The 26199-nt window shown below is 49.8% G+C and overlaps 1 long non-coding RNA gene across 1 annotated transcript in view; it reads right to left on the minus strand.

Moving 5' to 3' along the window:
- LOC116275690 overlaps positions 1-25514 on the minus strand; it is a 49537-nt gene extending 24023 nt beyond the window's left edge. Inside the window, exon 1 of the long non-coding RNA XR_004184787.1 lies at positions 25095-25514. This is a non-coding gene — a long non-coding RNA (uncharacterized LOC116275690). The remainder of the gene's footprint in view (positions 1-25094) is intronic.
- Between the last annotated feature and the right edge of the window lie 685 nt (positions 25515-26199).

Below are 26199 nucleotides of genomic sequence, written 5' to 3' on the forward strand. Positions count from 1 at the left end.
TTGCCCAAACTTTTGCACTGGCTGGCTCCATCACAGCATTCAGATTGCTCAGACACCGTGTCCCTGCAGCAAAAGTCTTCCAGGATGCCCTGCCTATAAAGGTCCCCCATTCCCATCCCTCTCCAGCTATGTGCCCTACTTCATCTTCATCAAAGTACCGAAAAAGTCGGATTCCCTACTCCAAAGTATGCTATGTTTTCATTTCTCCTCCCTACTTTGAAGAGAAGCCACTTGACAACAATCATGTCCTTCACTGCAGCCCCTGTGCCAAGAACAATGCTGTACGGCAGAGGCTCAATGAATAAATATCTGCCCATTTTCCAGAAAAGAAAGCTGTGGTTCCCTGGGGTTAAGTAATTTGTCCACGATGGCCCTGCTAGGCGCCAGGGCTGTCAACCCTTGGAGCTGTTCTGAGCCCAAATCCACAAGATTAACTCCTGTGCTCTACATTAGAAAATTTACATCTCCTGCCTCTGTCCCTTAACATCCTTATTACTGGCATCTATATGAGGCCTGGCGCCCAGGAGAGGCTCACAAAATGCTTACAGCAGGAGGGTCTGAATACATGAGCAGAATCCCTGGCCCCCAACTCTCTGGGGAGGAAGAGAATGTTCAGGCTTTTCCAGTCTGACCACTCATTGAACCCTCATTCCCTTCTCTACTAGTTTCACCAGATGGTTGCCCAGATTTCTGCTTGAGCATTTCCGGGGCTGCATGAATCACCTCCCAAAGCAGTCCATAAGCAATGGCTCCTGTCAGCCCTGCCGGTCAGAAAGCTCTTACGCCAAGCCAGACAACAGCACTTGCTTGCTTCCCTGTTAAACACACAGCTTCTGAAGCTATTGCCTGGACTGTCTCTTACCCATCTCAAACATTATGCTAGAAAATAAAAGAAAGAAATCTATACATGAGAACTGAAACTAAAAAGCAGGGAAAAATACGCTCTTAAAAAATAGGTAAAGGGAGCAAAATAACTAACCAACTAAATAAACAAAAAAGAAGCAAAAGGCATCTATAAACCACATGCCTTCAGTCCTGTCTCACTGCACATAAATGGGCTACATCTTTCCTTTACGAGCCTCTGTTTGCCTGTCCACAAAATGGCGATGTGGAGAAGGTGGCTGCACCCCTTCTAAGGGCATCTGCTTCTCCCCTTTTGCCATGAACTGTTTTTAATGTTCTTTGAAACCCGGCACCACTGGCTCTCCAAACTAGTATGTACTCCAAGGCCAGGTGGAACTGTTGGCCACCTTGTCATAAGCAATGACAGCTAACTTGGATTAAGGCTTACTATGCAACCAGTATGGAGCCTACCTCCTGCCCCGGCTGGCTCATTTACTCCCCAGCACAGACCTAAGAAGGAGGCACTGTGCCCTCACCAGACAAGAAACCCAAATCTTCACATGGCCAAGTCCTTTGCTGCCCTGGACTCCCACCAACGGGGGCCAGCAGCCCTGGGACAGGCCTGGCACTTGTGAGCCTCTGACCCCTGGCTCTTGTTCAAACCATGCCTTGCCCCCTTTACTGGTTCCATCTAATAACACTCAAATTTCTGTCCAGCTCGGCCCTGGTGCCGTCTCTGCACCAGTCTGCCTCAGTTCCCCTGAGCACAATTCATCACTCCTTTCCCCGCAATCACGCAGCCCACTAACTGTACCTCTCAGCAGTGCAGCCTTCCCTCCGCCTCGCAGTGCACCTGTTCACACGTTTGTCTCTCCCTCTGAGCTGCAGGGCCCTTGAGGACAGACACCGCGTCTTAATTGACTCTGCACCCTTCTCACCTCTTGTATTTAAGCACCATTTTATGCTTACAGGAAGATTTCATATACATCTGCTGAATAAATGAAAAAAAAAATAAAGGAATAAAGAAAAGCTCCCAATAAATGGTTCAGTCTCAGATTCCATGTGATCTAAGGAGCATTCCAAAGCTGGAGGGCCGAGAAATTCCTTTGAATGATTTCACTGTTTCTCTCTGCAAGTCGGAATATTCTACAGGAGAAAGTCGCAGGAGCAGAAGATGAGGGTGACATGAGCTAAAGTATCTATGGTTTCATGGTTTCTTTCACATTTTCCTAATTTTGCACTGCTGTGATCTAAATATGTCCCCCCAAAATTCATATGTTGAAATATTCACCCTCAAGGTGATGGTATTAGGAAGTAGGGCCTTTGGAATGAGATTAGGTCATAAGAGTGGAGCCCTCATGAATAGAATTAATGTCCTTATAAAAGGGACCCCAGACAGCTCTCCACATCTCCCTCCACTAGAGGCGAGGAGGCAGCATGAAGAAGGTCATCTGCAAACCATGGAGCGGGCCCTCTCCAGGCACTCAATCTACTGGCAACTTGATCTTGGAATCCCCAGCTTCCAGAACTGTGAGAAATAAATGTATGTAGTTTAGAAACCACTCAATTTATGCTATTTTGTTATAGCAGCCCAAATGGACTAAGACATGCAGCCTGCCTGCAGTCAAACACTGCCTTGAATTCTTCCGCATGCAGGTGAAGATTTACTTCTAACCAAGCCTCGGGGACCCAGGAGTCCTTCTAGTGGGTGCTGCTCCACTGTGGTCCCCATCTCAGAGCACAGGTCTCCTGTTCTGAGAGGGAGAAGCCTTAGCTTTTTGTGGGGGCTGTGGGATACCTGGGAGTGGATTCTGGGGTCTCATCTTTGACAAAGGACATCAGGCCAGTGAGAAGCTACCAACCATCCCAGATGTGGCTGCATGGTCTCCTGACAACCACAGAGCTCCTGGGGCCTCCAGCATACCACGGATGAGTCACAGACCAGTGATGGGAAAGTCAGCTTCTCCCACAGCCCCAGTTACCAAGAGATGCTGGCTTCCATGCAATCAGCAAAGTGGGACAAGTCTTGGCCTAAAATCTACTTGAAATCAATCAAGTTTTGGGGGGAAGGGAAGCAGAGTAGAAATTAGAACACTGGGGTTTGGTTACCAGCTACACATTTCTACCTGGGTGACCCTGGTCAGTTACCCAGTCTTTCTCAGCCTGTGTACTCATTGGCCAAAGAAGAATCTCACAAGAGCTGCTAGACCTTTTTCAACTCAGAACGAAAAGGCACATGAGAAAGTGGGCAGTGGGAAGAGCAGGGTCAAAACAATCAAAAACTGACCACAGAGGAGACAGAAATAATTCATGGACTAAAGCAAACAAACAAACAAAATGCTCTAATTACTATTCCAGCACTCAGTGTCCTAGTAGCTATAAAACAAAAATAGAGTCTAGGAAAAGAAATGATCAGAGACAAGAAAAAGCTCTCAGAGGTTAAAAATGTTAGTGACAACATGTTTTTTAAAAGTTAAAAAAAATCAAAATGACAAACTGGAAAATGAAGTCAACAAAATCTAAAATAAAGAGCAAAAAGGCAAAGAAATGAGAAAAATGTAGAAGAATACAATCCCATTCTGGAAGATTTTAGAGCTGACAAGTAAGACGCTCAGATATGGAGAACGGAAAACAAATGAAGATTTTTAAACAATCAATTCCATTAGAATCTCCCAGAGCTGAAGGACGTGGGCTTTCAGATGAAAGGAGTCCACTGGATGACCAGAACAATGAATAAAGGAAGACCCACCCTGGAGACTATCCTCATGTAATACATGAACCCCATGAATGAAGAAGAATTCCCCATGAATGAAGAAGAATTCCCCATGAATGAAGAAGAATTCTTAACATCTTCTGGACAAGAAAAACAGAAAATAAATAGTCGATAAGAACCAAGAATCAGACTTCTCATCGGCAAATGAAAAAAGGAAAACTCTAAAGTCTTCAAAATTCTAAAGGCAAATGATTTAGAACCTGGACATCGACCCTCAGTGTGAGCATAAAATACAGACATTTTCAGACAGTTTACTTTCCACGTACCTTTTCTTAGGAAGTGACTTGAGCAAACAGAGCCTCCAACCCAGGAAAGCAATGATGGCGAGCCCAAGATGACCTGGGGGCAGCAGCCTTGGAGAGGATACAGTACCCTGGGTAAAGGAGGGGTGAGCATCCTGAGAGGGGTTAGCTCTCCAGAAATAAACAAAACAAAACAAAAACAACAATGGGGAAAGGCTCAATGGAACAGGTGGTATGAAAAAAGGGAGAGTATGAAAAAGGCATATAAAGCAAGAAGAAAAAAAGAAAGGCAACCAGAAATCCCAGAAAAAATATCCTGCACAATGAAGTCACGATCCAAAGATGAAGCAAACTACAATATGGCATGCTTCCAAGCAACTGACATTGTGTAGGCGGGAGAACCCACTCGAGTCTGTTCTGGGCCATTCTGCTTTGAGTGGTCTAGGGGTTCTGACACTGATCTCTGGAGAAGAAAAGGTCATCCCAGCGCATGAGCTAACCCAGCATTAGACACCTCTAATGTAGCAATAATTACAGCAATGTCACCTACTGTTCTCAACATTCAGAGTCAAGCTATGGGCAACGCATATGCTAGAGTGTTCAGGACGGGATGCAAACTTCAGCAACCTTGAAGGAATGTCAGCCTGAAGGTAGTAGGTGGGTGGCACCGAAGCTTGAGAAGAAAGACAAAAGAAACAATATGGATTAACAACCTCACCTTATGAAATAAGGAGACGGACGCACTGTGCAAGGGTGCTGGAGAAAAATGTATCTAAAGATTAAAACGCACTTTCATAAGCACGAATGAAACTGAGAGGAGGAGAAAGAGCCAGTAGTCTGGCATGGCTTCCTCTTCCACATCAGGAAGTCCATGACTGGGGTCCACAGACGATCAATGCGCTGTCTGGATGCAAATCCTGGATCACACAAAGTGGGGACAAGGTTGTGATGAGGATTAAATGAGTTTACAGGAAAAACATCCCCAGAACAGTGCCTGGCACAAAGCAAGCATTCAGGATTTGTCAGGGCTTTCATGATACACTCGCCTATACAATTTGATTTCTGACAATGTGCACGCGTTAATTTTTAAAAATGGTTTTACTGTGAAATAAAAAGATACGCCAAACAGAGCTATCTGAAAGAACAAATTCCAACGCAAGCCAGAATCACGGCATGAACTGTAAAGTACGACTTTAGAGCCTGCTAAGCAGGCAAGGCAGCCCGCCCTGGGAGCTGGAGAGTGTCATGGAAAACATGGAGGGTTGTGGTGAGGAGGCTTCCCAGAGCCAGGCCTGCAAGGAGACCCTGCCCTTTGCACTCCCAAATTGCAAACTGCAGAGTACTCTACTGCCGCATGATATCGACATAACAAAGTGTTATTTTTTACAAATGGAAAATAAATGTTTCCACCTTTTGGGGCACCTGGGCACTTTTTACAAACTGCTTGCAAGTGGGATTCAAACTGCTGCTCTCCTGATTCCATTTTTATTTGCAGAGTAAGGCAAACAGAGCAGAGGCTTTCTGCTTCTGTTTTTGCGAAAAGAAAAACAAGTGAGGCTTGGAATGGCCTCTAGAGTTCCAGAGGGTGTGGTGCAGCTCCTGGCTGGCCCGTCACACCTGGCCCAGACCCTTCATGGAAGTCCCAGCTTTATTCCACGCAAAACGGGGCAGGAGGTGCTTTGCCCTAGGAGGTGGGGCTGCAGTGAGTCTTGTTGCCACAAATGAAGTCTCCAGTGGGTACAGGATCATGCCTGTGCACTCCTCCTACTTAGCTGGAACGGCCCAATCTATGTTTCTGGGGTTCTGCCTCAGTTTCCCCACCGAGCCTGAACACTGACACCCTGCCTGGTTCACTCCACCTTCTAGAAGACTGGACTCTCAGCCCCATTTCCCCCACAGCTGACTGCATAATCGTTGAGATCGGTAGGAAAGGCAGCAACTGGGTAGGTGCAGTGAGAGGTGCACAGGAGTGGGACCAGCAAGAAGGCCGGTTTGAATGTCCACTCTGTTACTCACTGACAGAAACGTTTCTTAACCTTGCTGAGCTTGGTTTCTAAAGGATTCAATAATTTAACAAATACGCGACCAAGTGCCCACCTGGGGCCAGGTACCACGCAAGGTGTTGAAGATTTGAGAGGTGCACAAAGCATGTTGCATGCTTGTAAGGAACCTACCAAGGAAAAGGCCACCTGGTAGTGGATGCTATGATGGGCAGGCACCGTGTGGTGGAGCAGCCCAGAGACACAGGAGCACAGCCTGCAGTGGGAGGGACCAGGGTCAGAGGGACTGCAACTGTGGGTTAAGATCTGAAGGAGGAACAGAAGCGGGAGAGTGTTCCGGTGGAAGCAACAGCACATGCCATGGCTCAAAGGAAGAAAAAACTGGGCCTGAAACACGTTCCCGAGGTCTGGGGCACAGGGCACTGAGGGTGAGGGAGATGCCAGAGTTATGCCAGGAAGATCAGAGATCCTGGAAGCCCTTGGAAGGGCTTTAAATCATTGGTAAAATTCCCGCTTTGCAGCAATGTGAGGCTGAGTGAACCGTGATCCTGGAGGACGTGTCGGGAACTCCCTTGTAAAAGATGTTAACGTGACCATCCCACTGCCTGGGTTTTGACTTGCCTCATTTGACAACTCTCCACTCCCTTTCCTCCCATGCAGGCACACACACATACACACACACACGCACCACACACACTCTAAGAACATGCACACGTGTGTGCTTTGCTGGAACTCAGGCCTTTGACTACTGAGCTAAAATGGGGCCCCACACTTCCCTCACCCTATCAAACCAGCAGGCACATCTTTCTATCTTGCCCAGTCCTAGCTTCCTGCCCTTCCCACTGGCCCATGCTCTCCTCCCACTGGCCCATGCTGTCCTCCTGGGTTAGACACATCTGTTCTTCCTGCCTAGACTACCCTTCTGCACATGGCTAACTGCTACTCTTCCTTTAAGGTGCAGCTCAGATGTCCCCTCTCTGGGACACCTTGTACGACCCTCGTCCAGCTTCAAGGCTGGTTCTGCACTTCCCGCACTTACCTGGCAGACAGCATCTGTCACCATTCTCTGGAGATGCTGGCTGTCTGGCTTGACTCCCTGCCTTGGCCATTTCTGTGCCCTCAGCTCCAACCTATCACCAGGAGAGAGGTGGTGCCCAGCAGGAACGTGTGTCTGGGATGAACACTCCATCCCGCAGTGCCCAGCACCAATATGCACGTGCCGCGGACTCCAAGAGGAAGCCGCCTGTGGCTGAGGACAGGAGGTCTCTGGGTCCTCACTCTCTCTTTCACTGCAACCGCATCTACACCTTCGCTGTGCGTCATCCTTATCCCATCTGACCCTTGCTTAAAAGAGTCCTTTCTTTTAAGATCTCTTGAAGCTCTGCAATATGCAGAGAAGGAGGCTGACCTGTGGGAAAGCCTGCTCTTCCAGGCATGGCCTTAGGGCCTTTTTGTTTTATGTAACATCCCAACAATCTGTAGACCCTACAGCTCAGCAGCTGCAGAAGGTCATGGGCCTGGTTCCAAATCACCTTTCTCAGTCGACTGGCAACAGTTTATACCAAGAAACAAAATGTTTCGATGAGCAGAACTCTTGACAAGGGCCCCGCAAACCCCGTTCTTCATCAGCGTTTCAAATCCGGACCCTCATGTGTGAATCTCTCCCTCCCCGCCCTCCTCCTGCTAGTGTGGCCGTCCTGGATTAAGGTGCCTGGGGAAGGGGGACCCGAAAGCTGCTGGGCTCCAACAGGGCATGACTTTGTCTAATTTGTCAAATTCATTTAGGGGTCCCCAAGCCCTTGCACAGATGCAGCACATAGCGTGTGTTCAACGAGAGCTCGTTAACATCAAATGCACGGCCTGATCCCCCAAGAGGCGAATTTCTGACAAAATGGCATTTTTTCATTGAAAGGTGACTTAGACCAAGAAGATGTGTTCTTTCTCCTCAAACACTCTTGACATCCCACGGGACCTTAACGCTCACCTTAAACCAGTGCTCACAGCCAGACAGACGCTACCCCAGCTTGGATGATCCAATCGGCAATGGTTGCTCCTCTTCTCTCTTCTGGAAAGCTGCCAGCTTCCCTGAGCAGTCATCTCCACAGGGCAGCTACCCTCCAAAACAGGGCAAAATCGTCTTGCGACTCTGAATCAGCATCAGCCAGGGTGCCTCTGTGTGCCAGGCACACGTGGGACCCACCATGTATATTTCTGCAAGGCTATTTGCAAATGACTGAACAGGCCCAGAAAGAGCAGGGACGTGCCCACATAGTGCAGCCACAATTCGGAGCTGGTGGTGAATCTTAATAATGAATGCAGCATCCATGAGCAGCTCTGAAAATGCCTGGTGCCAGGCTCCAGCTCAGACCAACTGCAACATTAATACAGAGTGAGGAGGCCCGGGCATGAGTACTTTTCAAATGCTCCTGGAAAGGTTATTCTCATAGACAGTTGGGTTGAGAACTCCAGCAGCGGAGCAAAAGCCGCCTCTGGCAACGGGTCTTGTCGGTTCTCGTTAACTGAGCACGTGCTATGCCCCTGGCACTCCGCTGGCTGCTTGCCGGGGGTGGCGGGGGTGGGGGAGGATCCATGGTCTTTCAGAAAGCAGCTCCTGCTCTCAGGGAGCAGCCAGGTAGCTTTAGGAATCAGGGCCACACACAGGACTTGAGGACAGACCCAACCCCTCAGAGCCATAAGGAGTGAGGGCGGCCCCTTCCCCGTTGGCTCCTGGCCACTTTCAATTCCACTTTGCAACAAACTTTTCCTTTACAGGCCAAGCAGTCAATATTCTTAGGTCTGCAGACAGCACTGCCCAGCCAGGTTGCTTCAGGTTCCTGTCTGCTAAAACCCTGGATTCCCATCCTGCAACCCTGACTTTCCCAGGCTGCTTCCCATGCTGCCAAAAGGAAGCTTCCTCTCTTCCAAGATCCCAGGTGGCCTCCCACCTCTCCCACTATCCCTGTCCTCACCCGCTTGGGTTTCCACTAGTCCTTGGCAGGGACGCTCATGAAACTCTCTGGAGAGTCCATGTTCCCTCTCACTGGTCTCTAGCGAGAAAATTTTCCCATCCCATTGGCCATGGTCACTGCAGACTCAGCACACCTAAAACTTGACGTGTCTTCAGAAATTCACTTGAAACTGCAACAAGTTTTTGGAGGTGCCACCTCCTTGCCCAAATATACCACCTTTTCCTATAAGTGGCTCTCACTGGGGCCACATGGCCACCTATCCCTGCACCACCAGACATATCGAGGTGCTGTCTTCAACCGTATTCTTCAATCAGGTCCTGCCACTTCGTCCTGAGGCATCTCCCAGATAATAAGGAAAGCTGCGGGGACTTGGAGGCCTTTCAAGTCGTGCATGGTTTTATTATGCATCGTCTCATGGAAGCCCACAGCAGCCCTGCAGGGTGCTCAGAGAGTGAAGAGACTTGCCCAGGGGAGCCTCACAGGGTCACAGCAATGTGGGACTAAAGCTGCAGAAACATGGCAGCTCCCATGAGCCTGAAACTGCTGGAGGGGACATAGAGATGGCCAGGCATCCCTGCCCTAGAGACGCTTGTCATCTGGTGGGGGAAAAAGAACCAGGCCAGCTCGAATGTCTAAGCTCCACACCACTTCCCTAAACATAGCTTCCTCGGCCACCCTGAGGTCAAAATGATACCCTGACCAGTAATGCACCAGGTGCTGCCAGGAGCCCTGAGGAAGTCGACACCTCCAGCCAGAGGTGGCCCCGCTCCCCAGAACACACACTGTGCTTGCACTGCCACCCACTCACTGAGGCCACGCACTGGCAGCATCTCAAACAGATGCGAAAGCGGCACAACCCGTCCCCAGGCTGGCAGCAGCTGACTTCATGCCCCTCCTGGCAGAGGGACTCATGAGCACAGCCCCTACTGGAAGCACCTCATGGGCCTGAGCAGGGGACTGAGGAAAACCCAGGGAGGGAAGTACACTGACCAGGCACAGAACCTTCTGGGTAAGAGCGTGGTCCACTAGGGGCCCCCTGGCAGTGTCTCAGTGTCATAGGGGACCTGTGTCCCCCAAAAAGATATGCTCAAGTCCTAACCGCTAGTACCTGTGACTTCATTTGGAAATGGCATCTTTGCTGATGCAATTAAGTTAAAATCTGGTCACATGAGTCAGGGTGAGTAAACCCAATGACTAATATCTTCATAAGAGAAAAAGAGGATTTGGACACAGACAAATAGACACACAGGGAGAAGGTCATGCGAAGACAGGGGCAGAGGCTGGAGTGGTGCAGCTACAAGCCAAGAATGCCAAGGATTGTGGGCAAGCACCAGCAACCAGGAAGAGACAGGGACCCTCCCCTGGAGCTTTCTGATGGAGCACAGCCCTGCTGACACATGGACTTCAGGCTTCCCATCTCCAGAACTACAAGGCCATACATTTCTGTTGTCTTCATCCACCCAGCTTTTGGTATTGTTATGGCAACCCTAGGAGACTAAGCACCCAGCTAGGACACATAAGAGACAACAGAGCCAAGATCAGGGACAGCCTCTCAGCGGCATGTGTAGCGAGTGTATAGTAATAGGGAGATGAACTTGGCGGCAGAGACTCTGGTCCAATTCCTGCTCCATCTCTTAGGAGCTGTGTGGCCCCGGGCAGGCTCCTGAGGGAGTCTGAGCCTTTTTCCTCATCTGCCATTTTGGGCCAGTAAGCCTTGCCCACCCATTCCACACTTGTTAAATTTGACCTGTGCCCACGAAGGGGCTTTATAAACAGAGCTTACATGAATCGCAGGGCTCTTGCGGAGAGAGGGTGAAAATTATTCCAAAAGCCAGTGGTTTTCTCCAAAAAAGGAATCAACCGTCAAAGGTGACGTCATGAACACGACTGCCGCCAGTCTGTGTCTTCAGACTCGGAGGTGGGCAAGTGACAGGATCCTCTCAAGCTCCAGGGAAAACCCCCGAGGAGGTGGGACCTTGGCTCTAGCTTCTGAACGGGGATGCACTTTCAGAAATCAGTCAATTTGAGTGTGTCTGCCTATGCCAAACATTTGCTCTATTTAAAAGCGTTTGCCAGCACAGATTTCTGATTTGTGAATGCTAGTTCAACCACCCCATGGCCGAAGGGCTCTCTCTAAATCACAGACTAGATCATGTCGCTTCCCTGTCCCCCAACTTCAGCAGGCTCCAGACACAGGTCGACTCTTTTTGCTCCTGTCTGGGTTGCATTATTATTGTTAAAAATGATCTCTGAGGACTCCGAGTGCTGTGGGGCCCGGTGTAAGCCCACAGACCGGTTCAGCTCTATGACCAAAGTCTCAGCTGTCAGTGGTGACATGGGAAAACCAAGAACAATACACTCTGATTAATTTAATTACACTTGATTAATTTGATTAATGAATAAATGTAAAACACTTTTACAATTCTAATATTAAGGTCTTCCTGTTTTCTAAATTATGTATCACATGCTGATGAGAGACAGCAGATTAAAACCGGGCAATCTTATACCAATTTCCCAACTAAACAAATATCCTCTTCTGTGGACATCAAAAGGCTGGCAACCACCACCCTAAACCAGGAACTGGTTTTGAGGCAAAGGCGTGGGGAACGCGCTATTTCTCTCTCCCCTCCTGCACACCCTACCTGGGGAACCTATCCCAGTGACAGCCTCGAGGGACAGCTTTCCCTACCATGTGACACCACCTCCCAGCCACAGCTGTTTAGAGCAGAGGGCTCCTCACCAAGCCAGGCCACTCTACTTCTCTCCTGGGAATTTAGGCCCCGGGGAGACGGAGTGAGCTTTAAGGCCACACAAATGTAGGGTTGGGGCTGCCATATTAGGGTAACCATTGTTTGGCCATATATATGCTCAGAGGACAAGAAGAGAAACCCAAAGTTGAAAAGGAAAGTTAGAGACAAAGGGTACCAGATGGTACCAGATGGTGAGACCTGGGACTCCAGACAGAGAGGAAGGAAGACATCCTGGTCACTGATGGCTTCATTTCTCCTTCACGAAGCCAGAATGCATTTCTTGCTTCAATTTCCGTGAAATGACAATTTCTTACAAAAAATCTCCCATTGCTGAGAAGCTAAAAAAGGACAATTGCTTGAGCCTAGGAATTCAAGGCTCTAGTGTGCAATGATTGCGCCTGTGAATAGCCACTGCCCTCCAGCCTGGGCAACAGAGTGAGACCCCACCTCTTGGGGAAAAAAATCTCCCATTGCTTAGAATCATTTGTCAGGTTTTTTGGTTTTTTTTTTTTTTTTTCTTTGTGTCCCTCTAAATTCCATGATGAAGGAGACAAGATAGGCCTCATGAAATGCTCACCAGTAAAAAGCTGTTTCCTAAATGGTTGAGTGGAGGATTCACGGATGGATGGGTTGGCTGGGGCGTCAGACACAAAAACCAGGAGAGCAGCCATCTCTGCGCTGCCACCACCCCTGCAGGTGCACAGGAAGGGAGACCCTTCCAGTGCTCTGCTTTGAGAGACCAGCCAGAAGCCAGACGGGGGTGACAGCTCCGTGGGCTTACAGGGAAGATGAGTTCCTGCTTAAGTTCCTCCTCACGAGGGAGGTCTACTCTTGGTGAAGGACCAGGAAACAGGAAAGCCAGAGTTACCGGGAACAGTCAGCTACCAGTCACGGGGCTGCCCAGGGTTCGGAGAACCTGAAAGTTCACAGCGTAGGAGAGGACAGCAGCCTACCAAGTGGTGGTCCAGTGGAAAAGTTAATAGTGGAGGCGGAAGATGAGGAGGGGGAGGGAGAGGAGGTGGGGAGGGGTGGAGGGGGAAGGGCAAGCCAAATTCTCCTTCAGATGCAGCAGGCACAGTGCCCAGGGCCCACAGAAATGTTCCAATTTAAAATCAGAAGGAAAACAATGAACTTCCGGGTAGAAGAAAATGTTTTACTATATAACATTAATATGTTCATCTTTAATATCAGCTCAGTCCTAAGAAATAATTTTTAATTTTTCTTTTTATGGAGGAAGAGGCCCATGAAAACAGAATTGCCCAGGACCCAGGAAAGTGAGAAGGTGGCTCCGAGTGAAGAGAAGGGAGGCCAGGGACAGCAGGGGAGGGGAGGGGAGATGGCTTGCCCCAAGGGTTGGTACCAAGGGCCTCTTTGAAGCTGAGGAGCCGCAGCTGGACTCGCACACAGCTCTGCTTCCTTCTTCAGAAAGGACATCCGAAGGGGAAACAGCTCACATGCTTACAGAGGTCCCATTTCACGGGGCCTGTGGTGCTTCACACTTTACACTGCAGGGGGGTGACGGCCGTGCTCAGGATCCGAAACCCCACTGTGCTGCCTTGCAATGGTCTACCTTGTGTAAGGCACTTGAGCACTCCGTGGTGGCTTAAAATGTACTGGCACCCTTCGGCACCCCTCCCATCAGAGGATGGAGTCTAACTGCCCCCCATCCCCTCGAATATGGGCTGGCCTTAGGGACTTGCTTCTAAGGACACGCCAGAAGTGATACTATGTGACTTGTGAGGCTCGATCACCAAAGAGGATACAGACACCCCCACTTCCTACAACTGTCTGCTCTCTCTTGGGGCAATGGAGCCCTAGGCTACAGGTAGGCAGTACAGCTACCCAGCCACACGGAGCGTCCACAGAGCGACGGAGTCTCAGCTGTGCCAGCCTCCCCACACCCACCCTTAGGCTGTGCCCCCCTTCTCGCTCAGGTGCCAGACATTCGAGTGAGGAAGCCTCGCAGGTGATTCCAGCCCAGCCAGTCTGACTGCAACCTCACACGAGGCCCGCAGCAAGGCCACTAGCTGAGCGAAATAAGTGATTACCCATGTTCAAAACCACTATCTGAGATGTTTTCGTATGCACCAATACATACTTGAAGGCTTAGTATTTTCATCTGTAAAATGGGAATAATAAAAGTAACTCCTTTATCAAGCTGTTGTACACATTCAGTGAACGAGTCCATGGAAAGGACCTATTGCACAGGGTCCCCGCCCCAGTAAGCACCCAGTAAACATTAATCAAAGCTGGGATTACCATTAATTGTTGTTATTATGCCCATTTTTCAGAAGAGAAAATAGGACTCACAAAGGCTGAAGCACATTGTCCAAGAATCATACAGGGAGTTAGAGGATAAGCTCAGATTTCAATCCAGGTCTGTCCAGTGCCTCACAATCTGACTCGAAGAACAGCTTCAAATAAAAGGTGCATGTTCCCCAAAGTGACTGTGACAGCCATCAAAATCCTGTTGAAGAACTGCCATTCCAATGGTGAGACTGTAGGCACAGAGAGTCGCCAGCCAAGTGCAGCAGAATCTGGGAGGTCCTAGGTCCTTGCCCAGGAAAACAAAAGGAACTGAGGTCAGATGCTCAAAATGTCTTAATAATAATTACCCTGAATAACCACACAGAACTCATACATTTTCTACACTGTTTTGTCATCCATCATCTGGTCGGGTCCCTAACCCAAGAGGATAGTTTTTATAGCTTTGCTCTCCTCTTTCATTAAAATGAGAGTCAATAAGGTGGTGAAACCTATGAAATGTGCCAGCAGGTAGATTAGTTCTGTCCGAAACTGCAATAATTGATGGGCCTCCCAAGATTATTTATCCAATGCATATATTTACTAAGTTTGGGGGTAATAACCTGGGAAAGTTTGCAAACAATTCCTTTATGTTCCACGGGGCTGTGATGGATGCATTTTATGAGCAGGAACTGTACTTATAGATCTGCCTAATAAAGCCCTGAAGGTTTTACTGTTTTGAAGTCAGCCAGCAGAGTTGTCATCAGCTTCTCATGCATTTAGGAGAACCTACTTGGTAAGGTGAGAAACAGTCAGGAGCGCCAGGTTGCCCCAAAAGCTCAGCCAGACTGACCGCTGCACAAATCCCTTTGCACAATGCATGCTCCGTCCGGTCACTAACAGGCCAGGAGTAACTTCCAGGTGCCAAGCAAGGTTCGCCCCAGGTACTGAGGATCCAGGGAATAGACAGTTGAGAGAAGGAGATGGAGCCAGCGATGATGATCTCACGAGATGGTTTGGGTTAAACTTATGTATGTATGTAAGTGTGCACCAGGGGCTCTGAGAACCAGGATGAAAGGCTTTCCCAGCACCTAATGCTGCATTTCAGGAGCCTTAGAGCTCCAAACAGAGAACTCAGCCCCATCGACTTCCATGCCCAGATCCTGACAACCATTCTAATCTGCTCTGATAACTTGCTACTGAATTCCTTTCTCTGCTTGCATTCAACTTCCACACGAGCTTCAGAAACCAAGAAACAAACAAAGGGCCAGACATCTAGGGTTCTTGCCCAGCCCCATGGCTCTGGGCCTGGGTTCCAAGAGGGAAGACAGATGAACAAGGAGAAAGTCACGTCCTCCGTGTGTGGTGGGCAGCAAGGCAGTGTGAAGACAAACTGTCCATTTCCAGGTAGGCTCTGCCAGCACTGGGCACTGGACATTGGCTGGCCTCAAGGATCATGACCGACTCCAGAAAGATTTGATGTCCTGCTCGGCCACAATTCCACTTCGCTTCTCTTGGCCTCAATTTGTTGACCTGTAAATGGGACCCATGGAGGGTGGAGCTGCATTCCCTTCCCAGGCCCACGTCCTGGGGTGAGGAACCCTCCAGAGGGTGGCTATCTTCACCAGGAGGCTGACTGCCCAGGATGCCATGCCCTTGGCACCATCTGGCAGTCAGCCAGTAATGAAGAGGGCTCTCTGCCAGGCCCACACTCCACAGAAACCAGCTAAGAATTTGCCCACCGGCTTGTGGAACATGATTTTTCTCTTTTTCTCTCTCTCCTCCTTAGCAATAAGAAAGTGAAGGTCAAGGGTAGTATAACCACCCACGACCCTGAGACACTCTTCCCTTCTTCATGTTCCCTTTGTCCAGCCAGCTCTGCAAAAGTCACCAGCCCTGCCAAGCATGTGGATTTTAAAGCAAATGGTCACTGAGTGGCACATGCCTTAATTCCTGACTGTGACCCCCTTTCCCACCCACTGAGCCCACTGCTGGGGGAAGCTCAGGGAAGCTGGCCGGCCAATGTGTGCCCTGGATTCTCTCAGCTGTGGATGTAAGTCTGGGAGCATTGTTTTTAGGCCAGGAGCAGCCTGAATGTATTTGCAGAGGCACAGGGAGACCCACGGCTCGGTGAATCAGGCTGGGACACTGCCCGCTCCATTTCCTGTTGGCTAGAGTCCACGATGGCTGGGCAGCAAGTGCTGAAGCCAGCGGCTACCTTGCTTTCCTTCCGAGCCTCAGCAGAGTTGGCAGAGCTGGGGTCTGGGCAGCAGGGCCCAGAGGATCAGTCAATAGATACAGACAAGCAAAGACATTGCAATCAGAGAAACGGTGCCTGAGGTTACACCAGGGACAACCATGCTTGTTCCCGCACAGTATTTCTTCTTGAAGATTTTACACATCTTCACTATCCTATAATATAGAGGGTATGGGAGGTCATACACAGGGCTACCAGCTATCTTTTTAATGCGAATCCTCAGTCAAATCCCTCCCACAGCTCCCTGTCACCTGTAAGACGTGGAACCCTCCTTAATCTAGCATTCAAGACCCACTCCCATCTAAGCAGGAGTGACCCAGCCTTGTCTCTGCCTTGTGGCCTCAGCCTGACTCTACAGACCTACAACACAGTCCCCTCTCCCTGATAAACAGGCCTCTGTGCTTCTGCTCACACTTGCCCTCCTACCTAGAGTGCCTTTCCCGCTCATCTCTGCTCAAGAAATTCCTTCTCATCTCCCAAGACTCCAGTTGAACACCTCCACCCTCCCCTGGCCAAACCCATCTTTCCCATCTCTGCCTTCTCGGAACATGTCAATCACTCTAATTGGCTACAGGTAGTTACGTAGCACGTTTTCCCCAACTGTCTCTGAATCCATAAAAGGCAGGGAACATCTCTACCTTCATCCTCCACCCCACTTTGCTAATGGCCTCTCAGTGAAGGCTTGGTCAACGTGTCCACAGAAAGCATCCCAAAGAAGACTGATGCTGAGAATGAAAATGCTTCCCTCCTTATGATTCAAGGTAAAGCATCTGCAACGTCAGACCCAAAAGGGTCTGAAGTTGTCCTGGCCTTTTTCACTCGTCTGCACTGCTGGGCAGGCTGGCTTTCAGAAAACCAAGCCCCGGCCCCACACGCTGAGCATGCGTCCCAGCTGAGAGACCCCACAGATCTTCCAGTGTCGCGCTCAGCTCGCCTCGGAGGGGAATCTCACAACACAGTCCGTCTTTCCCTCCTACTTGCCAAGGGACTGATACTTTCGAGTGCAGTTTGCTTAACCTAGGCCCCAAAAGGGCTACTGTTGATACACAGGCCAGAGCAACTATTTCTCGGTAGGAGGGGAAAAAAAGGCCAAAGAAATACTTTCCAGACCACATCGTTTCATCTGTAAGCAAGAGCGGCAGTCGGAGATACAACCACGCAGACACATATTGCAGGGACCGCAGTGCCTGGATGTAGCAGGTGTCTTGTGAATATTTGTGGAAAGAAGAGAAGGAGGGATGACAGGGCCCTGGGATCAAAAGTGGCTGAGTTAACAGTTCAGCCCAAGAGGGCTGCAGTCTATACCCAGAAACTTCCTCTGAAAAAAAGTTCTAGAGCCACTTGGACAATGCAGTCCCATGATGAGTCACCCTGTAACACGGTGCCCAGAATTAAAGAGCTGCTTTGAAATTTGTTTTTACTATGGCGGTGGGCAGGCCCAGAAACAGATCTGCCCAACTGGGCTTAAGAGTGTCATCAGTCTGCAGGGGTTTTCAGCGTGGTGACGGGACGGAAAACAGAGCTTCACAGGGCTGTGCCCCACCTACTGGGGCTGGCACCCTGCCTTGCCAGTCCCCAGGTCCTGTGGCTCCTCGGAGTGAACGCCTGGCAACTGGGTGGGTTCTAGCGCTGTGGCATGAAGAGGGAGGCAAGGGGGCAGGTGGTGGGTGAGGAGGTGAGATGGAGGGCCAGATCATGCAGGGCCCTGAGGGTCACCTTAAGGTCCCTGGCTATTGGGCACAGGGGGCACTGAAGCTCTCCCAGTCAAGGAGAAATGAGATCCTTTAAAAGGCCCATTCTGGCTACCATATGGGAAGCAAACTGTAGTGCACAGAGGAGGAGGAGCGGCAAGCACAGTGAAGAGGGTCGAGGGACTCGGACAGCACAGCGGTGGGTGAAGGTGGGAAGAGTGGCCAGCATGGGGGTGAGTGCCGCATTCTGAGAGCAGAAGGGTGGCCAGCATGGGGGTGAGTGCCGCATTCTGAGTCCTTTAGAGCAGGGAGGGGCATTACTGATCCGCCACCTGTGAGAACCAGTGATTCTCGAACACCACTGTGCCCGAGATGAGAGTGACCTGGAAGTGTGTTAAAAATATAGATTCTGAGCCCTCCATCCCCAGGAGTTCTAATTCAGCAAGTCTGCAGCAAGGTCCACTCGTATGCATTTTAATAAACTCACCTGGTGTTTCCACGGAAGTGGTCCCTGGATCACACTTGGAAAAAACCTACAGTGGCCCAATCTTTGCACTTGAAACCAGAGAAGGGTCAGAGTGGGGGGTGGCTTGGCCCTAGGCACCAAGGTGAGAGGAGAGAGAAGGCCACCTCCTCCCAGCCTGGGCTCTCCCCACCAGCCCTCGTGTGCCTCCAAGTCTGCAACAGCTAAGTCCTCCAGATTCTGAACAGACCCCTTAAAAAGGGCAGAGGGTGACGCCCCACTAGCAGCCTATGACAGTAGCAGCCTATGACACACTACAGCTGTCTGTGTCCACCACGGCAGCCTCAATGCCCAGCAGTGCCTCGACCAGAGCTAGTGCTCCATAACTGTTTGTTAAACCGTTGCCCCTGACTGAGGAAAGAATGATGGTGTGTGTGTGGGGTGGATCCTGGTAATCAGACAGGACCAGAGAGACGCATGCCCTGTGGAGGAGATGGCTCCATGCCTGCACAGATGGACAGAGCCACTCTCAACCGCCACAGGGATGTCCTCAAACAGACTCGAGGACAACCAGCCCTGGTGTAGAAGCTACATCTACAGAGAAGTTTCAGACCGAAGCAATGTTATCTTGTCAGTAAAAGTGATAGAGGAACAGTCTCAACATTCCCTTTCAGAAGTTGGGTGTATTTTTCCACTCCTCCTTTTCAGATGAAGAACACAGGATGTGGCTTTCACTTCTACCTTTAGACTTAACACTGCAAAACTGGGCGTACTGTTTTAGAAGTATTCAATAAAGCCCTCTGAGCAAGGATACTGTATCCATTCATAAATCATTTTAAACTTGCACGTGATGCTCTCCGGGGGCATTCACTTTATTTAAAAATGGCTTGGCCGGGCGCGGTGGCTCAAGCCTGTAATCCTAGCACTTTGGGAGGCCGAGACGGGCGGATCACGAGGTCAGGAGATCGAGACCATCCTGGCTAACATGGTGAAACCCCGTCTCTACTAAAAAATACAAAAAACTAGCCGGGCGAGATGGCGGGCGCCTGTAGTCCCAGCTACTCGGGAGGCTGAGGCAGGAGAATGGCATAAACCCGGGAGGCGGAGCTTGCAGTGAGCTGAGATCCGGCCACTGCACTCCAGCCTGGGCGACAGAGCGACACTCCGTCTCAAAAAAAAAAAAAAAAAAATATATATATATATATATAAGACTTATCAATATTGATCATTAAAAAATGACTGTCGTTATCATCCATTTTCTGAATTAAAAGAATCAAGAAGTGGATCGGGATCCCGAGACCATATTAGCAGATAGAGGTGGAGAAACGTGGCAGGCTGGGAAAATGCCCTGGGCATTCTCTGTTTGCTCTTTTGCTCGGTGATGCTAAATGAGGTACATACAGCAGCTCATCATAGATTATTAAGAAACAGAAGCACCTGGAAATACATTGACCCTCACCAAGACCACCACCTGACCTTGGGATTCAGGCTTCAAAAATTCGGGTCCGCCAAGGCATTTAGCCTAGCCTCTCTCAGCCACCCCGAAGGACTTGGGAAGGTGGAGGTTTTTAACCATACAAAGTGCTATCTGCACTTGACATAAGCCACATACAAAGACAACAAGAAACACACCTAAATTTCTTAGTGAATGTATCCTGTGATTCTTGTTGCTGGAAACAAGTGTGAAATCATTTCTACTATCATGCCCCGAATAAGTGTTCGCAGTAATCATGTATCAGAGGCCATGAACTTCTCTGTCTTCTTATCTTATCCTCTCTGGTGACTCTGCAAAGCTACTCTTGCGTTTTCTACTTTTTAATAACTACACATATTAGAAATCTAGCCCAAAGCTGAAGCCACGGGGCACCTGTTCTCTCAAAGTTTGGGGGCAGAAGATGCAGATTCCATGGGCCACACTGAGGACACGCAATGTTATTCCTCATTTACCAAATCAAAAACTTGTGCTGACTGCTGAGATGTGGTCAGTATTTTGCAGATGGTAGATGAAGCATAGTCAAGCTTTCTAACTCATTCTGTCTGCTTTTCCTCATTCAGCACCTATCAAGAAACTTGAAGCTTTTGCCATATAAGTAGCTCAGTGATCCAAGGAAGATGAAGGAGGGGTCTATTGGTGAAGATGTCACTCGCATGACACAGGCAAAGCCAGCGTCAGAGACGGAAGCATTTTCAACTGCTGGTGAAGAAACCCAGCCTGAGTATCATTACCAGAATGGAAAGCCACGCGATGGGACGACAAAGTATTCCAGGGATTTTCCTTTGCTCTTTGTAAATTGAGTGTTACAGACAGGACCCTGGAATCTCCAGTCCTGGGAATGGTGGATGCTTGGTCAGCTCTACACACTTACAACGAAGAACAGCAGCTGCTATACTCACATGGGTGACCTTCCGAAGGCCGTCCCCAATATCAGCTACGACAGCACCTCTACTCCGTAATGGGAAAAGTTCTTTGACACCTACCTTTCCTCCCGAGTCCCAGAAACTCCTAAGAGCTGCAGGTGAACCGTGAAGGTCTTACATATGTTCCTCTGAATACCTTCTCTAGTCTGTTGTTTGGGGGAGGATTAACTCATGGGCATCCTGGAGGAGGAGAAACAGTTCTTTTGAAAGCTTCTGTTACATAACTTTTATTGTGTCCCTTTTTCAGGAGGTGCAGCCTAGCGACAACTTCTCAGACTGATGTTGCATATGTCAGTTCGTGTTCACTTCCCACAGAACCCCAGGGGGATGAGTGTGGGACACAGAGGAATTCTTTTAGCTTTTCCCAAAGAATCACCAGCACTAACCCTTTTAGGGTTACACTTGGCTTATTTAGGGATCTTTCTGGAAATGGACACGTTTGACATCGTGTAGTTACAAGAAATCTAATGTACTAACAAAAATCCTGGTGAATTTAGAGGTTTATTGACAGCAAAATCACCTCTATATGTTACTTCTGTCAAATCATCTGCATGCTTTTTTTTAGTGCCACGGTTATCTAGAAACTGGGGAGGAAGGACACAATTTGGTTGCCAGACAGACACACTGCAGCAACAGCGGAAATGAGGTCCAGCACGGATTGATTTAAACCCCAGCAGAGTCCATTTAAAACATTGCTTGGTTCTGCCATTCGATAATTATTAGAGACTGAGAAAGACACTTCAGCTCTCTGAGCCTGGGTTCCTCATCTAGAACACGGGGTTCATAATATCTACTTTGCAGAGTTGCAAGGACAAAATGTTTAAGGGCTGGTGGCTCCTTTCTCGTGCCCTCTCTATCTGAAAATGACTGCAGCTTCGCCAGGGAGACTGACCTCAGACAACACACTTTCTTAGATGTTAAAAGGAAGCCTGCACACAAAACCTGGCAAAAATACCAACCAAATAGACACTTCTTCCTCACCATTTCCCAGCTTCAGCTGAGTTCAAGGCTCTAACTAAAGTACTCTCCATTTTCAAAACAACTGCAAACAGTAATTCCATACTTTCCCTCCTTACCTTCCAGGAACAGCCTGAGATTGAGGCGAAATCTTCAAGTCTCCTGAACCCTAAAGCTACACAGATAGAATGTCATAGTCTTCTTACCCCATTGACCCAAATTACATAATGGTTCTTGCATCTTCTGCCACATGGATCCTTGAGACGGTCATGCTCATTCTAGTGCTCTCAGATTTGTGCTGAGCCTCTACCATGCAAGGGGACTCTGATAGGGAAGCCGGCATAATCACCTTTAAGATCAAAGCTCCATCCTCCTTCACACATTCAGGGTGCGGAGTCTCCACTTAGGGTAATAAACAGCATATCTTCGATAATCACCAATTTCTTATTGTTTATAAGAATATCTAATTGGGATGTTATGTAACCTTAAAGTACAGAGCATTCTGGAGCTATTAATAACCAGCTATCTCCAAATTTTGAGGATTCTTCAAACTTAGAGTTGGAGGGTGACGTCTGGTACCAATACACACACATATACATGCAAACGTACACACCCATTGCATATATATAAACCCAGATCTGGCAAATTGAAATAATTTGTCCATGGCCACAAAGCCAATTAACAACTGAGTCAGGAATAAATCCCAGGTTTCCTGGCCTTTGGAAGCTGTTCTTTTCCTCCACACTCCGATCAGTCCAGCTGTGCATCTTCACTGAGGCAGAAATGCCACAGCACTCGGGCTGTGTCCTCAGGATGCTAAGTGTGGCTGCTGCAATCATGAGGGCATGGTCTCAACCCCTGACTTAGAATAGTAAGCAAACAAGGGAAACGTCTCATCGTTGTTACTTACTTATTACACATAACCCTCTTGTTCTCCCAAAAGAAATCCGAGGCCCTTAAAACATATTTTAACATGAGGCCATTATATGCATAGTGTGGCAGAGTTCAGCTTTAGGGATCTCACAGAAAAAAAAAAAAAAAAACAAAACCCTGGGTTTAAGACAAAGAAAAACTGGAAAGGAAAAATTTATTCTTGATTGCTTATTTTCACACTGGGAGAAAAAAAGCAAAAAATAGGAGAAAACTAATGAATTAAAAAATAAGTATCAGTAGCAAGAGTAATGTTTTGTGATGTAATCCAGCTTTGGCTCTGAGTAGTACGATCTATGACACAAAAATCGTTATTTCATAATTACCTCAGCATTTTCAAAAGCAACTTTATGAAGATTGTTTCTCTGCATTCATTTTTATTCAAAACCTTACCAGTTAATCATGAGAAGCTAAAACACACAATGCTAGGAGATTAATATCCCCACACAAGATGCATTATTTTTCCTTTGCAGACCGTATGAGCCTGTCAAAAATGAAAGCTTTGCTCTGGTTTTGTGAATTTAAAACAGTCACAAAACCCGCTGAGAGCTGAGTTTCTGGGAAAAAGGTGGGACACGCCCGTTTCATTTGGGATTCGGCAACACTTTAAGAGGCTCATTAATCCACATCTTAAAAAGACCCATGACAACCCCATTAACAGCCCATAGGTCAAAGTGATGGATTTAGCTCTAACCCACAGCCAAAAACTAACTCAGAGTCTGAACACCCTTGCGGCCCACCTTCCCTGTCCCAGCCCCTCTACAGCCAAGCTCAGGCAGGCTCCAGGCATCGCTAATATACTCAGCAAACAATGGAGTTGGGAGAGTCTAAAAAAAAATCACTTTATTTATTTGCAGTAATTGTTTGCGTTGGGAATGTTTTACCTATGCAAATAAGATTGATTCTTTTTGGGAGGGGCAGGAAAAGCTCACCAGCTTGCTGCTTTCTAGCCTGCTGGGCATCTTGTTAATGTATTGTATGTCATCAGTTCTTAGGAGTTAATGTCATCTCTCCTACTGAAAGGCCTAACCTGTCCCATAACCCCAATCTGGTAGCTTGGAACATTTTATAGCCACTATGCGTTAGCCCAATAAATAATCTATTAGGCACAGCTTCAGCTTCACCTCTTTTGGGCTGAACCTGAATCTCACAGCTCCCTGAAAACCAAGCACTCTTCTTGGAAATCAACAACCCAATCAGTGTAGAACGTTTATCCAAATCACTGGACTAAGACACCCTAGTTCAAGCCTGTAACTTACTAGTTCTTTCACTCATAGAATCACTTAGTTGAAGGGGGTCTGAGGGGCCTGTCAGTCCACAGTTGCTTTGCTCTTTACTAACTGAGACACAGAGGCCCCTACTGCTAAGAGACTTGCTCTGCACCAACACAAATGTACGTGTAGACAGCTGAGATCAACACTGTGACTCCACCATTGGAACAAGCCCCTCAGACCAGGACCAATTGATTCCATGTGGCTTCCCACTTCAGGACTGAACTAAATGCACTTAAGCAAACAGTTAACAGTGGCAAGCCAGAGAACTGGGGGCATGCATCAGGCATCGGATCTGCATTAAAACTCCTTTTCTTTTGGGCTCAGAAGTGTGAAGTTCTGCTGACACTGAGGGCTGGCAAATATGAGCCAACACTAGGCCAGCCCCTGCACAGTGGCCGTCTGGGATCAGCCTCCGCTCCTGTTAAGTGACCATCTCCAAGATTTACAAAACCAGGGGCAGGTAACCTTGATGAGCCCTGCCCCCAGGGAAAGGTTTAGGATGCAGTTCTGAGGCCTAGCATGTGCTGGGCACACAGGAGGAACCACTGTCCTTTCCATCCTTCAAGAGGACTGGGAAAACAGAACCCCAGCTTTACACTTGGAGTACACATTAGGGGCTGGCAGCAACGTGATGGCAGGATGAACAAAAAGTGCATGCTACCGGCAATTTGTTTCATCAGAACAGATGCTCATTGGAGCAAGTATTTTCACACACATGCAATGACTCTTGAGACGGAAGCAGTCAGTAGAAGAAATGAGACAGGTGTGTTTGTTACAAAGGGAACAGTCTGGCAGGGAAGTAGAGTACCCTGGTTTCCAATCCTGGTCTCCCACTTCCTAACCTTGTGACCTTGATTAAGTCATTCAACCTCTCTGAGCCTCAGTTTCCTCATCGGGGCCAAGGAGAAACAGGAACCTATTTCCCAGAGCGGTTTTGAGGCGCACTGCCCGGCACGGCCTGGACACCCACTAAGTAAGAGTTGTTGCCCGCAAATGCTAAGTCTGAACCCAGCTGCATACACATGCCATTATCTAGACCAGACAGGTCTCCAGCCTGCATGTCAAGCCCGCATCTTTCTCCAGAAGGCAGAGGAAAGCACCAGGTCTGCCCCGGCAGTTCAGCCTCCAGGCGGGGTTTCGGGCACGGGAAACTGAAGGATTCAATCGGAAGCCCCGAATGTTTCCAGGCTCTAAGTGGGGAAGGAGGGTAGGACAGGGGCCCGGAGGCGGCCTCCGGGCCCTCCAAAGGGAGCATTGTTCGCGAGGCGGTGGGCCTGGCTTACCGAGAAGCGCATCCGGAGCCGGTTGGGGGGCGCGCGGGGCACGCAGCAGAGCCAAAGCTCGGCCCGGGTCCGGAGCACCGGAGCCGCAGGAAGGCGAAGAGGAGGAAAAAAAGGAGGCTGCCGCCGGCTCCTGCCTCATTCTCCCGGGCAGCGTTGACCCTCGGGCCGCCGCCGGATGGGGCTGGCCGCCGGGCGCGGGACCCTGTACGCGCTGCTCATGTCCCCGTCTGCCGCTGGCGAGGTGTGCGCGCAGCCGGCTGGTCTCTGGGCGGCACCCGGGGGCTCCTCATGCCCCGCGCCGGGGCTCGGAGGGAGGATCTCGGGGAGGCAGCGCGGAGGGAAAGAGAGAGCAAGAGTCAGCATGAGAACACGCAGAGCTGCGCCCCGCGGGGGCCGGGGGCGGGCGGGCGCCAGGAGGACCGTGCTGCCCCACCCACCGCGCCTCTGCGCCCCGCGCTGCGCGCCCAGTGGGGCGCCGAGCCCCAGAAACTTTAGCACATGGCCGGTCTGGCGGCCGCGGTGGCCGAAGCTGCCCTGCTCTTCGAGCGCCCCCCACTGCTTCCTGCCCCAGCCCCAGAGCGCAGCTTACCAGCGGCTACCGCGACCGCAGCGGCTGGGCGCCCACCCGGCCGCACGCAGAGCAGTGCGCACCTGCGGGGAAGGAGGAAGGGGCTGGCTGCGTCGGGGTCTCTGCTGGGGAGGGGCACCTCAGCGGCAGCGATCGCCGCGGGTTAAGGCATCCTGCGCCGGGGCTGCGCGCGAGCGGGGTTCTGCAGGCCGGGATGGGGGAGGATCTGTGCGCCCCCCGCCCCAAGGCGCCGCTGCTGACAACGCGCGCGGGCTTCCCTGGCCCCGGGTCTGCGGAGCCAGCCCCGTTACCTAGCGACTCGCTCCGGGGAGCCCACGCTGACGCGCGCGGCGAGCCGGGCTGCGGCAGCCGAGGGGCGGGGAAGGAGGGGAGAGGGAGCTCCAGTGCCGAGAGGGCTGGCGGCTGCGGGCCGAGCTCCTCCCTCCGCCTCCCTCTCCGCGATGGGGAGGGGGCCCGGGAAAGACGTGGCCTCCGCCTGGCCCTAGAGGATGGGAGGCCTGCGCGGGGCGGGGGAAC

This window comes from Papio anubis, chromosome 7, assembly GCF_008728515.1.
Source record: "Papio anubis isolate 15944 chromosome 7, Panubis1.0, whole genome shotgun sequence".
In the NCBI taxonomy this organism is placed as follows: domain Eukaryota; kingdom Metazoa; phylum Chordata; class Mammalia; order Primates; family Cercopithecidae; genus Papio; species Papio anubis.